This window comes from Neophocaena asiaeorientalis, unplaced genomic scaffold (assembly GCF_003031525.2).
Source record: "Neophocaena asiaeorientalis asiaeorientalis breed wild unplaced genomic scaffold, Neophocaena_asiaeorientalis_V1.1 scaffold82, whole genome shotgun sequence".
NCBI lineage: Eukaryota > Metazoa > Chordata > Mammalia > Artiodactyla > Phocoenidae > Neophocaena > Neophocaena asiaeorientalis.
The window spans coordinates 7,705,695-7,721,920 of NW_020173068.1; the positions used below are offsets into that span (position 1 = coordinate 7,705,695).

Sequence of the window (16,226 nt, forward strand, 5' to 3'; positions counted from 1 at the left end):
TGGCCCGCAGGAGCCGAGGGGACGCCCCCCTCCCAGCCTGCCCGAGATGGGGACCCCCAGACCCAGGTAGGCACGTGCGGGGGATCAGGTGGCACGGGGGGCTAGGGGCTCGATACCCGGAGGCCCAGCCTCCAGCCCTGGGGGAGGTCGGGACCGACCGGTAGGAACTGAGTTTGCAGGCTCTTGGCCCTCCGACCAGTGCGGGGGAGGTCCTTGCTGTTCCTCCCTACCTCCCAGGTCTGCAGCCTCCCCGAGGCCTGGAGAGAGAGGTGGGCAGGCGAGGGGGCTGACGCTTGCTGTAGGGATGAACGATTGCGCTGGGTGCTGGGCTGGCCCGCTCCGTTCTCCGAGACCACTCGTGCCGCCGCCGTGGAGGCCGAGGGCGCTCCGGACGTCTCCGTCCAGGCTTCCGATGCTGCAGGACAGTCTCTTGGCTGAAGATTGGGGTGCTGGGGAGCTCTCGCCCTCACCCTCACCCTCTGGTTACAGTCCTTTCCCCACTCGGGGCTCACTTCCTATCCCACCTCCCTTCCGAGTCTCCCAAAGCTGGGGGGATAGAACTTAGCCCTAGGACCACTGAGGTTCTGGCCTGGTGTTGTCCTGACCAGAGGCTTCCCCTACCCGTTAGAGGGAGAGGACTTGTGGGTCCCAGTTGTGTCTGGCACCTTCACACTTGGGGACATCCAAGGCCCCAAGAGGCTGAGATCTTGGGGGCAGGCATGGTTGTGGTGGCGAGTGACTACAGCCATCAGGGTACTTACCAGATCCTAAGGCCACTGTCTGGCAGGGCTATGGCTGGGGGTGGTCCCTGGGGACCGTAGGAGGCTGGACAAGGATGAGGAAAGAGTTCTGAGGATACTGGTCTCCTTTGCGGCACTGGCCGAGGTCCTTGCTTCCCAGTTCCCACCCCCACCCCCTCCCCACCCAGAGCTCTGAGAATGCATTGGTGAGGGAGAGACACTGCCGTGTGTTCCTGCCTCCTCTGCACCCAGAGGTGGGAGTGTAAGAGGGCTGGGTTTAGGACCTCTCTGAGGCCCTGTGGGGTTCAGCTGCTCTATCTCTCCGCCACCTCCCAGCATTAGGAGTCTTCCAGATTCAGTAGCAGCTGGGCCGGGTTGAGAGCTAGGGACGCGAATGATGCCCTCAGAAGCTCCTGGAAGAATCGCGGTGCTGCCTGTCCCGGACAAGGGTGTGGAGAAGAGAGGCGACTGTGTGCCCGCCTGCCCACCCATTCCTCCATATGGAGCCTGCGGCAGTGGCGGCCTGTGCCAGCCTCCTCTCTGAGCCACTGTGGCCCAGGGAGGCTCTGCCAGCTCCGTGCAGAGATGAAGCTGGCTTCTGCTGGCCAGTCTGAGGTCATGCCTGCCTGCTGATCCCATGTACCAGATTTGTGTATGTGCAGAGCATGGTTCCTTGAGGGGCCCCTCAAGGCAATCCTGGAGAAGGAGATCAGTGCAGGGGGCATTATTCCTATTAAACCCTTCCTGGGCCACATGGCCATTCCCTGGGCCCAGTTCTGTGAGCTTCATGGAGGACTGCTTCCCAGAACCGGCATGAGTGGAATACTTGGTCCTGTAGTCCTCACTCAGTAAATATTGAAATGTTGAATGAGGCCTAGAGAGGAAGAATGACTTGTCCAAGGTCACAGGCAACTGGGTGAGAGAGCCAGCACTAAGGTACCCAGCTCTTCTAACTGGTTTGGGGTTTTTGCAGCCCAAATGCCTGCTTCTCTGCTGCTGCGGCTGTTCCATACACAGGACTCTGATGCGCTGGGCATTATAGCCTGGAGCCTGAGTCTGCCTCTTAGGAGGTGCCTTACATTGGTCTCCCAGCCCTTGCCCCCAAAAGGTGAGAAGGAAAGAAAGGTCAGGCTGCCTCACAGATAATGGGCCAGGGCTGAGGCATAGGTGGTTGGTAGCCCTGGTCCCTCTCGGGAGTATGCAGAGCCAAGAGGATGCTGGTGCCCAGGCAAGTTCTGGGTCTGAGCATGCGGGGGCAGTAGAGAGGGTCTCCTGACTAGGCCGGCTGAGGTAGGAGGTGCCTCTGTGTTTGCTCCAGCATGGGTGTCCTTGTGAGCCTCTTGGGCTTCTGTGTTCCCATTTATAAAAAAAGGATAATAGGGGCTTCCCTGGTGGCACAGTGGTTGAGAGTCCGCCTGCCGATGTCGGGGACACAGGTTAGTGCCCCGGTCCAGGAAGATCCCACATGCCACGGAGCGGCTTCGCCCGTGAGCCATGGCCGCTGAGACTGCGCGTCTGGAGCCTGTGCTCCGCAACGGGAGAGGCCACAACAGTGAGAGGCCCACGTACCGCAAAAAAAAAAAAAAAAAAAGGATAAAAATCTTTATCTGGAGTAATACCAATGATTACACAATCAGAGTGAGGACATTTATTGAGCACTTACTGTATGCCATGCACTGGGGCAGTAAGTGCTTTGCATTATCTCCCAGCAACCCTGACAAGTAGGTACTATTATTATCTTCTTTTTACAGATGAGTAACTAAGGCTCAGAGAGATCAAGTTACCTGCCTGAGGTTACACAGCTGGAAAGTGTGTGGTTGAGTCCAGAACCCCTCTCTCTACCATGGCATTGTACCTGGGGCAGTGTCTGGGAATACCAGGCCGGTGTCCAGCAGAGCCAGACACCTGATGTGCCAGGGCTGGTCCAGGTGGAGAGGTCTACGTGTTGGATCTTGCGAGGCAAGAGTGGCTCTGTGGCCCGAGTGCTCCTGTGGTCCTGAGGGGTAGGGGCAGAGAGGTACTGGCTGGGAGCCTGAGAGAGGGGTTGGCTGTGGCTTTCTGCTTCCTGGCCAGGATCCCCCGGAAGTGGGGAATGCTCTGGACTCCCTGCTCCCATTGGCTACGAGGGAAGACTGGTTGGCTCTGAGGCTGGTTGGCCCTGACACTCACCCCTGCCACATTTGATAGGAACCCAATGACCAGAAAATGCAAGGGAGGGAATGCAGGGGCACCAGCTGGGACTGTGAAGAGGAGGCCCTGAGGGGAGGGGATGGGGCGTGGGTGGGCCGGTGGGGGTGGGAGCACTCTGGCATGGCTTCCTTTGTGGGCGGGAGGCTTGTGGGTAAGAATAGTCGCAGCCAACATTTATCGAGCACTTACTACATGCCAGGCACCTGCTTTAAGGGCTTAACTCATACAATCTTCACAAAACCCTTTGAGGTAGGAATTCTTCTTCCTCCCATTTTACAGATTGAGAGAACTGAGGCTTAGCCAAGAAAAGACAGTTGCTCAAGGTCACACAGCTCGGTCGGTTGTTGGGGAGCCAGGATTCAAATCTAAGCAGTGTGAGTCAGAGCCACATTCCTGATGGCAATGCGAGCTGCCCACAATTTCTTCTCAGAGGTCATACTCAGTTTTGTTCAATTTGAAAAATATTCCCTGAGTACCTCCTGCAGGTCATATATGGCCTCTGGGGAAGCATCCTCTCCTCAAGGGTCTCCCAGTCTAGCCTAGAGAGACACGGACATGACACAGGGGAGGTAAAGGAGGTGCTGTGGCCTATCTCAGCGTGGATTCCTATTCTGGTGATCAGGGGAGGCTTCAAGGAGATTGGGGCCTTTGTGCTGGGCACCAAAGGCCAAGTGGGATTTTGATAGCTGTGGGGGTAAGGGCACCCACTCCCCTGAATCAGAGGGGAGGGAAGTAGGGGTGTCTTTGAAGAATGGGCAGTCTGGTGTGCATGCAGCCGATGGTGCAGGGAGCTGGGGGGTGCTGGGAGGTGACTCAGAGTCAGCTTGTGTTTGGGTCTTTGTCAAAGCTCTGGAATCTGCCGGACCTGAGCTCTAGTCCCAGCTCCACTGTGTACTAGCCACGTGCCCTCGGGCTATCACTTAGCTGATCTGAGCCTCAGCTTCCTCATCTGTCAAATGTGGACAAACACACCTATCTGACTGAGACCACATTAGGGTTGTTATGTAAAGGACCTAGAGCAGTGCTGGCACACCACAGGGGCACAGCTAACATCAGTTCCCACCCCCTTTAGTCTCTCTCAAATGTCAGACAAAGGTGTTTCCACTTGACAAGGAGCCTGGAGGCTGCCGGAACCTTTGCGGGTGTTTGGTCTGCATGGGGCACGCGTTTGGGGCATGACAGAACCATGTCTGGGAAGGTCCCTTTGGCAACTGTAAGGACCATAAGTAACGGGTGGGCTCGGCCTTGCAGGAAAAACATCTGCACTGTGGGGCTTCTCTGGTGGCGCAGTGGTTGAGAGTCCGCCTGCCGATGCAGGGGACACGGGTTCGTGCCCCGGTCCGGGAAGATCCCACATGCCGCGGAGCAGCTGGGCCCGTGAGCCATGGCCGCTGAGGCTGCGCGTCCGGAGCCTGTGCTCTGCAACGGAACAGGCCACAGCAGTGAGAGGCCCGCGTAACAACCCCCCGCAAAAAAAAAAAAAATCTGCACTGTGGACCTCGAGGGCTGGCGAGGAAGGAAGGTGGAAACCGCACTGAGATGTCCCCTGGAGTGGTTGGGGGAGGAGCAGGTTGGGGTGGGGGTCATGCATTTGGTTTGCAGCCTCATGAGTTTAAGATGAAGGACTGGTCTCCCTTCAGTCATTCCAAAGGTTGTGCAGCGTCTTTGTGCATCTGGGTTTTTTTTTTTCTTTTTGCATAATTTCCTTTGGATGAATCCCCATCAGACTTCTCCCATAATAGTAGCAAATTGGGACTAAGTGCCCGACAATAGGAAGATGATTGAGAACGTTTGGGAACATCCAGTGGATAAAATAATATGCAGCCGTGAACAGTCACAGAAATACTTATGGAGTTGTGCACTTGTGAAGCTCCTTTGCATCCTTTCTTCATTTCATTTCATGTCCCTGTGACAGAGGTGGGACGGGGGTTAGAGCCTTCCCGTGCATGAAGAGATTCAGGCTAGGCTCTCATCTCTTTGAGGGCAGTGTTCATGTTTTCTTCATTGTTCTGTCTTCGGCGTGTGGCTAAGTGATTTGCAAATGCTTGTCTGGTGAAAGAATTGATTGAGTGGACAAAGCAGAGGGGAAGTGACTTGTCCAAGGTCATGCAAGTAGGAAGACCCAGGACCTGGGTCTCCTCATCCCTACTTGCTGCATTCTTCTCACTTACCACTCAGTACCTGGGAGGGGAGTAGGATGGAGAGGTTCGCAGCGAGGACTGTGGACAGACCAGGGTTTAAGTCTAGTTTCTGTCCTTACTGACTGTGAGGTCTTGGCAAATCAGTTCATCCCCATCTGTAATATGGATTGTCCAAGTACCTGCTTTTAAGCTTGTCGTGAAGACTAAGTGATTTTAGGCGTGTAAAATTCTTAGCATTCTAGCACATTCTAGCATACAATGAAGCACCCACGAATGTTAGCTGTGTGATAATGATGATATAATAATGTGGAAATATTTCTGATACAATTGAAGTTTTTTGTTTGTTTGTTTTGGCCACGCCATGTAGCATGCGGGATCTTAGTTCCCCGACCAGGGATTGAACCCGTGCCCCCTGCAGTGGAATGGAGTCTTAACCACTGGACCGCCAGGGAAGTCCCTCTGATACAACGAATGTTAAATAGAAAGAAACCCATAAAACTATAAGCACTCAGATTAAAGTGGTATAAAATTAGGTCTGACCATAGATACAGATTGGAAGAGAACAGGCAGAAATGGCATTACAGCAGGTACTGTGGGAAGTAAATGACTGATCCAAACAGACCTTTTTTTTTTAAAATATTATATTTACTTTTTCTTTCTTTTTTAAACCAGAATTTAAGGCCACATTTCCACTTTTATAAATTTATTTATTTTTGGCTGTGTCGGGTCTTTGTTGCTGTGCGTGGGCTTTCTCTAGTTGTGTTCTCTAGTTGCGGCGAGCAGGGGCTACTCTTCATTGCGGTGCACGGGCTTCTCATTGCCGATGGCTTCTCTTGTTGTGGAGCACGGTCTCTAGGCGCACGGGCTTCAGTAGTTGTGGCTCGTGGGCTCTAGAGTGCAGGCTTAGTAGTCGTGGCGCACGGGCTTAGTTGCTCCACGGCATGTGGGATCTTCCCGGACCAGGGCTTAAACCCATGTCCCTTTCATTGGCAGGTGGATTCTCAACCACTGCGCCACCAGGGAAGCCCCCTTTTTCTTTCATTTTAATTACAAAAGATTTATGTGAAGAATCCTAATAATTCAGAAGCATATTCTCTCCGTGTCTCCCCAACCAAAATCCTTTTCTCCAGAAGTACCCAATGGTAACAGTGTGATGCGGGGCCTTCCGGAATTTTTTTCTATACCTACATAAACATAGAAACCAGAATGGGACCATAACTTGCATTATTGTTTTACAATGTACATTTTTTCATTCTATAGGCTGACATCTTTCCCTGTCAATGTATATGAAATCCATCTCAAAAATGTTCACAATAGATATGTAATACTTTTGTAATTCATTTTTCCTTTTTTTAAAATTAATTAATTAATGAATGTATTTTTGGCTGTGTTGGGTCTTCGTTGCTGCATGCAGGCTCTCCCCAGCTGCGGCGAGCAGGGGCCACTCTTCTTTGCAGTGTGTGGGCTTCTCATTGCAGTGGCTTCTCTTGTTGCGGAGCTCGGGCTCTAGGCCTGAGGGCTTCCGTGTTTGTGGCACGTGAGCTCAGTAGTTGTGGCTTGTGGGCTCAGTTGTTGTGGCTTGCGGGCTCTAGAGCGCAGGCTCAGTAGTTGTGTACGGGCTTAGTTGCTCCGCGTCATGTGAGATCCTCCTGGACCAGGGCTAGAACCCCTGTCCCCTGCATTGGCAGGCAGATTCCTAACCATTGTGCCACCAGGGAAGCCTCTGTAATTCATTTTTCAATGGATAAATCCTAGTTCATTTGGCCATCAACAGGGGGTTGATGGACATGTAAAGTTGTTTCCAATTTTACTCTATTCGGAATAACGCTGACAATGAAATTTCCTAGTGTTTAAACAAAATCAAGTGAGAGAGATTCAGAAACTGCGAGATCACGAAGCGTTGCCAAGGAAGGTCTGCTGCTTCTCCTGTCTTCTTTCCCCTCCTCGCCTCTGTTCTCAGCGGAGCCCGGAACCCGAGGAGGCAAGGACACTGCTCCAAAGCCCATGTTTGTAACTTCAGCTCCGTGCTCCCTTTCACCAACTGCTGATTGGTGAGGTCCAAGCGAATGATGATAATAAACGGATCTTTTAGATTGTAAAGCACCCTGCATGTGGGAGGGGTTGATACTGCTGTTATTATTTCCACATCCAGAGCAACGGTAGCTTTGGTTACGTGGTTGACAGCAAGTCGGAGGTGGTGGGATGTAGCAGGATCGAGGGGGAAGGGCATGGGGCTGTGAGTCAGCAGACCTGGGTCCATGTCCTGGCTCTACTCAAACTGAGTAGTTGTGTGACCTTGGCCAGCTGAGCCTGCCTGGGGAATAAACCTACCTATCTCGGGTGACCCTTGTGGAGCTCACAGGAGACGAAGCCTGGAAGCTCATTGTCCAGCTCTCAGAGGATGTCCCACCAGAGGGACGTCTCTGTCTGCCTTTGCAGTCGTCAGTGTGGTCCAAGCGGGAGGCATTTCTCCTTTCTGATGCTGTTACTCTACAGTTCTGGGCATGTCATGTGGTCCCCGGCCTACAACTGCACATCAGTCTGTGGCTCCGCGGTGGCACGTGAAACCTTTGGGCAAGAAGCCAGTGCTGACGGGTGGCAGCCTCTTCATGTTGCTTGGTTTTATTTAATGCGGTGCCCATGGGTACCGCAGGCCTCTGACAAATTGCCGTCTCCCCACTGCTGTGTGCGGACCTGAGCATCAGTGGGAATGACTGCAGGCCCAGCTCCTGTTTCCACCCCTCTGACTCCATTAGGGGACCTGCTGGTAGGGGCAGCACAGTTCCCCTCCTCCCTCCTCACAGGCGGTCATTTCATTCATGTCCACCGGGAGATTGTCACTCAAGGAAGTGAATGTTCCGTACTAGGGAGATCCTGATGGCAATTACCATCATCCCCAGAGGGGAAGGATAATAGGCTCTCTCTCTCTCTCACGGCGTTTTTTCTTTTAATTCTTTTCTTTTTCTTTTCTGACTCCTAAGTACTACATGCTCATAGTAGAAAAATTGTGTAACACAGAGAACCCCCTTTATTTATTTTTTTTTCATTTTAACATCTTTATTGGAGTATAATTGCTTTACAGTGGTGTGTTAGTTTCTGCTTTACAACAAAATGAATCAGTTATATATATACATATGTTCCCATATCGCTTCCCGCTTGCGTCTCCCTCCCTCCCACCCTCCCTATCCCACCCCTCCAGGCGGTCACAAAGCACCGAGCTGATCTCCCTGTGCTATGCGGCTGCTTCCCACTAGCTATCTACCTTATGTTTTGTAGTGTATATATGTCCATGCCTCTCTCTCGCTTTGTCACAGTTTACCCTTCCCCCTCCCCATAGCCTCAAGGCCATTCTCTAGTAAGTCTGTGTCTTTATTCCTGTTTCACCCCTAGGTTTTTCATGACATTTTTTCCCTTAAATTCCATATATATGTGTTAGCATACGGTATTTGTCTCTCTCTTTCTGACTTACTTCACTCTGTATGACAGACTCTAGGTCTATCCACCTCATTACAAATAGCTCAATTTCGTTTCTTTTTATGGCTGAGTAATATTCCATTGTATATATGTGCCACATCTTCTTTATCCATTCATCCGATGATGGACACTTAGGTTGTTTCCATCTCTGGGCTATTGTAATAGAGCTGCAATGAACATTTTGGTACATGACTCTTTTTGAATTATGGTTTTCTCAGGGTATATGCCCAGTAGTGGGATTGCTGGGTCATATGGTAGTTCTATTTGTAGTTTTTTAAGGAACCTCCATACTGGAGAACCCCCTTTAAAAAGCCCCCAAAATTCCTGCTCTAAGGGAATGGTATTGTTAACATTTGAGCCTTTAGACTCAGAACTCAAGATGAGAATTTCTAATATTTCTTGAGCACTAACTGTGGATTTTGTCATGTAAGTGCTTTTCGGGCATGGTCCGATTCTGTTTTCATAGTAAACCTGTGAAGTGGGTGAGATTATCATCGTGATTTTACAGATGAAGACACTGAGTCACAGGGAAGTTAAGGGAGTGTTCAAGGTCTCCAGCCTCCTATTTTATCCTTAACCACTAGACTAGACTGCCTCTTCCCAATTTCTCCTCCCCTCCCTCTCTAATTCGTATATCTATTTAGGGTCAGGTGGTGTATCAGTCAGATTCTGGCAGAAAACAGAATTCCACTCAGATGCTTCAGCTTGGAGAAGTTACTAAAGCTGCGAGCAGGGTTAAGGGAACCCACAAGGGGTACCCGCAAACTCACAGTGACAGAAGCTATTACCTCCCTTTGGCCTGAATGAACAGAGGGAGGGAATAGTGTTACCAGAATTCAGCGATGGCTGGGCCTGTGCAAGGAGCTGTCACAGAGGGGGGGGTTCAGCCACCACCAGAACCACAGGAAGGGCAGTTGGGAAGATATACCCCTGTCCCTCTCTGCTTCCACCCTCTGACCTCCCGCCAGTGATTCCCATTGGCCAAAGGCAACCAGAGGTTAGCAGGCAAGGGAGTTCAAAGGGTAGTCCAAGGGCTCATCCTCCCGCTTCTTTGAGCAGGGCATGGTTCTAGGGGTGCAGATGAGGACCAACAGTCCAGGAGATGGCTGTAGGGGGATGGGGAAGATGTACTCCCTGGTTTCCCCCAAAGAAAGAAGGATTATCCTGGTAACTCTGATCACTGAAAACATCATTCAGAACAGAAGAATCTCACTTTCTGCCTAGCATTCTCTTTGTTTTGGTGTCTTCCACACCCTGTTCATTTCTTTCTCTCTCCACTCCTTCCTACCGTTAGTTCCTACCTGGTTCAGCATTCCCACAAACACCTGGGTAGAAGTCATCAGTGTCTCAGATTTAGAACAGAACCTTCCTGGCTAGGGAGTGATTGTTCATGACCATGGGCACTCGTGCTGTGTGTGCCCCCATGCTGTTTCATTGCTATGTATATGTATGCAAAGGCACACTTCCGGTACACATGTCATAAACATCTGTGATATACTCTCCCTTGTCTTTAGCGTGACTGTAACTTTTGTGTTTCAAAGTCCTTTTGTTCTCTGAAACATCCTTGCTCCACACAGCCCTGCTCTGAAGTGGGAGGACAGGAGCTCTCATCCTTATTTGACAAATGGGGAAACTGATGCTCAGAAAGGGGAAGTGACTCACCCAAGGCCCATCAGATAGGAAGTGGCAGAACTGAAACAAGAAATTCCTGATTTTGAATTCAGCTCTTCCAAGTGTATTTGCCTTTCAATCTTGGGAAGTTTTTTCTTAGCCAGCTTCACCCCTGGGAGAAATTATTCAGCACGAACCCCCTGAGGCTGCTGAAATGTCCTGCAGTGGGACGGACTTTGGAGCCAGAGAGACTTGGCACACCTTATGACGTTGGACAAATCGGTAGACCTCTTTGGGTCTCTGTGTCCTCATCAGTAAAATCAGGAGGAAAATAATCAGGAGTTTGGATGGAAAAGTCAGCTGCGTAAGGTCTGATAAGTTGTCAGGACAGGCTGGCTGGCTGGTAGCCAGAAAGGCTCCCAAGGTGAATGCAGCCCAGGTCTCTAGACTTGTGTCATTGGTGTCCCATCCACCCATCACCCATGTGTTTTTCCATTTATCCATCTACCCATCCCTCTGACTCCAGACTCCCTGGGTTTGAATTCTGACACTATTTACTGGCTGCGTGATCTTGGGCAAGTTACTTCACTTCTCAGTGCTTTAGTTTCTTCTTTTGTAAAATGGAGATATTAAGAGTACCTATTATAGGTTATTATGAAGATTAAATGAGTTAATTGATGTAACCTGCTTAGATCAGTGCCTGGTAAATAGCAAACTCTATAAATGTTAGCTTTATTGTTGTTATTTATTAAGAACTGCGCTAAGCCCTGGGGAAAATGGCAAATGAGACAGATAAATTTTTTTTTTTTTTTTTTTGGGCCACGCTGCACAGCTTGTGGGATCTTAGTTCCCTGACCAGAGATCAAACTCAGGCCTCCTGCAGTGGAAGCGCAGAGTCCTAACCACTGGACCGCCAGGGAATTCCTGAGACAGATAAATTTTTGTCTTTGTGGAGTTTATATTCTAGAGGAGTTTATATTCTAGAGGAGGAATAGAAACAAATAAGTAAGTCAGTCAATCAGTATAAGTTCCGCTTGTGAACTTATGAAAAAACCAAACCTGGCATGCTTGCTTCATGGGAACAGAGTTTTCTGTTTGAGGGGCGATGAAATAGGTGGTAGTGGTTGTTGTACAACATTGTGAATGTAATTAATGCCCCTGAATTGTTACACTTAAAAGTGGTTAAAATGGCAAAAACAAAATAAAGCAAAACCGAAAAACCAGCTATAACCAAAAAGAAAATAGAAGGAGGGACCCACTTTAGACAGAGTGGTCAAGGAGCACATAGATTGAGATCTGAAAGGTGAGAGATGTCAAGAGACAGGGGACAAGTCCGCTGTCCCTGCAGAGGGACCATTAAGGGCAACCCCAAGACGGGGCAAGCCTGGCGTGGCTGAGGTGCAGACAGAAAGCCAGTGTGACACCGTCATCACAGTGATGGTGGCAATAGGGGTGGGGAAGTAGTGGGAGCTGAAGCAGGGGCTGTGTGCAGGGACCCGGAGCTTTGATAAAGAATTTCTGTTTTATTTTTATGGGAGGTCATTGGAGGTTTTAAAGAGGGCATCCAGTGGAGGTTTGAAGAAATCCTTGTGGCTGCTCTGTGGAGAATAAAACCTAAGAGGGCCCGAGTGGCTACAGGGAGGCCATGGAAGAGGTAGGGCAGCCATGCAGGCAGGAACTGAGAGTGGCTTGGACCTGGACGGAAGTGGGGATGGAGAAAAAGAACAAATCCAATTTACTGGGCTCAGAGATGCTGAGTCATGCGAACCCTGGTGGGACAGCCTGATGTATAAACCGGTCGATTCATTTTTACTGAGAGGTACAACTGCAGGCCAAGTGGATATTGCCTGGGCAAGGACACCCTCCCCCTTCAGGCCACCGAGATGGAAAGCCACAGCGTCTGAAGGCTGCTTAGTGACCCCGGAAGGCAAACCCGGGGATCCAGCCAGTGGTTGCAATGTTGAAGAGCATCAGAGGCTGACAGCCTGCTGAGCTGGCCCCAGAGGGGGCCAGGCAAGCATGCTGGGCCTCACTGGGCCCCTCTCTTCCAGACAGGGCTGGCGCAGGCACTGTCAGAATTTACCTCTCTGGCTGACCTTTCCCTTTTCTAATCCTGTGCATTTGGGTTTTCATATGTTAGTGTCATCAGTTAGGCTTTGCCGGCCTCTGTCTCCCTCTATGCATCTGTTATGGGTGGGCACTTCTTTTTTTTTTGTTTTTTTTCTGGCCGCACCATGCGGCATGTGAGATCTGAGTTCCCCGACCAGGGATTCAACCCGTGCCCCCTGCGGTGGAAGCATGGAGTCTTGCCACTGGACCACCAAGGAAGTCCCTGGGTGGCCACTTCTAAACTGCTTCCCAGACCACTCCCCACTCTGGCTTCCCATTACTGCTTGTAATTCTGGACCCTCTCAGGGTTGTTTTATTGGGTGCCGTCTTTATGTTATTTTCCTGAATCTCCATCACCCCCCTGAGAGGGAGGGAAGACTATCTCTGTTTTATAGGTGAGGTGACCTAGGCTCAGAGGAGTGAAGTCACTTGCCCAAGGTCCCAGAGTGAGCTAGTAGTGGAGCCGGGCTCCGTGTCTAGGTCTGACTGACCTGGGTCTGCCCCCTGCCTTGCTGCCCTGCATGGAGGGGTCCATGAGATGACTGTGTATGGGGTCCCTGATGCTGGGCCTGGCCCACAGTGGCTCAGCAATGGGAGTCTTGCCCTTTCCAGCAGAGTAACACTTCTGACTCTTGCAAGGCTGCCAGCCCCCATCCCCCCACCGCACTCCTTCCCTTCTCCCTGACTCCAGCCTGTCCCTCCTGCCAGGCTGGGTGGAGCTCACCTTTCTAGGCTTCTTGTTCCAAGGAGTCAGGATGTCAAGGCTCCTCCCTGTCCTCCGCACAGCCCTACTTATTCCCACATCTGGGCGTTTGCCCGCGTAATGACTCAGCCCAAATGCCCTCCCTGCCGTCTCCTGTCTAGATTCTCCCTTTTTTCAAAACCTAACTCCCTCACCCTGCACTCCCTACCCTCTAAGTCTTCTTTGGGAACTCCAGGCCATACTCCTGATCACCAGGTCCCAGAATCTTCTAGAGGCTGAAATGTACACTGGCAAATCTAAGTCACATCCTGGGTGAGTATCCTCCTCCTGTGTTGCGATGAGCTCCACAGGAACCAGCACATGTCCCTCTGGGTCCCCGACGGTGCCTGGCCGGCTTGGCTGCGCAGCGGGCTCCATCAGTCTGTGCTGACCTGGGCCTGGGCAGAACTGTGCCCACGTGACTGGCTGTGGTAGAAGCCAAGGCCAGGTTCTTGGCTCGCTTTCTGTGCCCCAGTGAGAGAATGCCGTTATCCCTGGACTTGTGAGATACAGAAGGATCTCATCATAGGTTTAAAAAATAATAATGTGATTTTTCTTTTTAATTCATAACTTTTTTTAGAATTTAAACAGATTTTGTTTATCTCTTTCTCATCCTGTCATACCAGGCCATGTGCATTGGAAAAATTTATTTTTTAACTTCTAGTTTTTTTAAATCATTCAAGAAATCTCCAAGTATAGTAGAAAAAAATGAGAACTACAGTTAAACAGAAAGAAGAAAAAAATGATTTGTAGACCTGCCTTCTAGAAGCAACCATAGTTAATATACTTGGCTGAAATTTCTGGAACTGTATGTGTGCATTAATCAAAATAGGGTCAATCTGTACAAACTGTTGTGTATCATGCCTTTTCACTCTGGTGAAAATTTTCCATGATTCCATGATTTTTAAATATATATATATATATATTTATTTATTTGGCTGCATCGGGTCTTAGCTGCAGCACACGGGATATTTCGTTGCAGCACGTGAGCTTCTCTCTAGTTGTGGCGCACGGGCTTCAGAGCTCATGGGCTCAGCAGTTGGGACACACGGGCTTTCCAGTTATGGCGTGTGGGCTCTGCAGGGCGCAGGCTTTGTTGCCCCGCGGCATGTGGGATCTTAGTTCCCCAACCAGGTATTGAACCCACGTCCCCTTCGTTGGAAGGTGGATTCTTAACCACTGGACCACCAGGGAAGTCCCTTCCATGATATATATTTTTTTTTTAGTTAATTAATTAATTTATTTTTGGCTGCGTTGGGTCTTTGTTGCTGTGCGTGGGCTTTCTCTAGTTGCAGCGAGAGGGGCTACTCTTCGTTGCGGTGCACGGGCTTCTCATTGTGGTGGCTTCTCTTGTTGCGGAGCATGGGCTCTAGGCGCTCGGGTTTTAGTAGTTGCGGTACATGGGCTCAGTAGTTGTGGCTCGCAGGCTCTAGAGCGCAGGCTCAGTAGTTGTGGCACACGGGCTTAGTTGCTCCGCGGCACGTGGGATCTTCCTGGACCAGGGCTCAAACCCTGCATTGACAGGCGGATTCTTAACCACTGTTCCACCAGGGAAGTCCCACTCAAGCCTCTTTTGCTCTCTGCGTCTCACCTGTAAAAGAAGAGGAGAAGACTAATTATCTCAGAAGGCTTCCAGCTCCTTTCCTCTGAGGTTCTCCCAGCACCAGGCAGTCATGCCAGCAGCCTCTGCTGGAGACCTGGGTGGTGAAAGACTGGGATATTTATTTAAGATTACTCTCCTGGCTATTTCCAAGATGATGCAGGCCCAGGGAAGGTTCAGAGAGTACGGGCTGAAATCAGACTGAGGCAGAGGTGGGAGTAGATGCGCTGGGCTCCCTGGACCCATGAGGGGCATGTGGATTCTGCTTCTCCCAGCACAAAACATACAGATTAGTCTATGGGTTCTGTTTTGTTTTTTTTTTTTTTGAAGCAAAATTAAGCCAGCATTTATTTTAAGGGCTCTTCCCTGTAGGCCTTATCTAGCATTATGGCTGATATCCTCCAGTGAGGGCTTAGAAGAAATCCAGAGCCAGGCAGATATGTCTCAGTTTGACACCATGAGGCTGTGAGCCCCCCTGAGCAGCTCTTCTTGCTTTGAGCTCTGGCACAGAGTCAGCACTTAGTGTCATATAAGCAACAGAGAGCCTTTATTTAACTATGGCTTTAAATTATACCCTTAAAGCCCGGGGTAATGACGTGAGTGGAAAGCATTTTTGGGTGGGGTTGAGGCAATGTGGACCAAGACCTTCCCTTCCTCCTCGTCTTCTTAACGGCGGCATCTGTAACAACAGATCCTCTCATTTGTGCTATGAGCTCCAGTTTACAAAGTGTTCCACTCATTATCCACGAGGTGGGAATTGAGGATGCTCGTGTCCTCTCTAGGGCCCTAGAGATGTTGGGTGGCTGAGTTGGGTGCTCAGGGCCCCTGACTTTCTGTCCAGTGCCCCTTGCTTTGGGTGGGGCTGGTGGCCCCTGGAAGGCAGGGGGAGAAACTGAAGAATAAAAAGGAAAGGTGGGGCTGGGGCTTGGAGCATGTGCACAGCCCAGGGTGAATCCTGTGTCTGTCTGTCTAACTGCCCATCCAAGGCCCCATGGTGGGTGGGGTGAGGGAGGGACCTGCCAAGTCTCATCTGGATCTTTCTCATTTAGTATGATGGATTCGGAGGAAGGCTTTAGACTCAGCGGTGCGGGTTCCTGCTCATTTCTCTGTTACCCGGTTTTAGCTCCAAATTTTTTTTTTTTTGAGAGGTTTGTTTTGATCAATGGGGGTCAGAAATGGGTGCTTTTGCCTTCCTAAAAACAAACAAACAAACAAACAACATGGGTTAAAAAAATATAGATGTATTTTTTAAATTATAAAGTAATTCCAAAGTGTATGAAGTAAAAAATGAAGCTCCCTCTCTTATCCCACCCTCTCTCTTTTTCCTCTATCTACTTCTGAATTATTAACCTCTCTTAACAGTTTGGTTATCCTTTCAGATCTTTTACTACATGTGTACAAACACAAAGATGTATTGTTGAGGTTATTGGTATTTTTTTTAATATAAAAATGGGGCCATGCCATTCTTTCTTTCTCTCTCTTTCTTTCTTTCTCTCGCTCCTTTTCTCTCTTTGCAATTTGCTTATTCCAAAGAGCAGCTGGGCAACAGGTCCTTGATTCTCTGAAATCTCCTCGCTTCCTGCTCTGAGGGGGAAATGATAAGAATAATCAGTTGCAGA

At 50.0% G+C, this 16,226-nt stretch overlaps 1 protein-coding gene across 7 annotated transcripts in view; it reads left to right on the plus strand.

Moving 5' to 3' along the window:
* The window catches only part of EPB41L1 (erythrocyte membrane protein band 4.1 like 1), a 110,476-nt gene that overhangs the window by 40,479 nt on the left and 53,771 nt on the right, over nucleotides 1-16,226 (plus strand). The gene's annotated exons all lie outside the window — the stretch shown is intronic.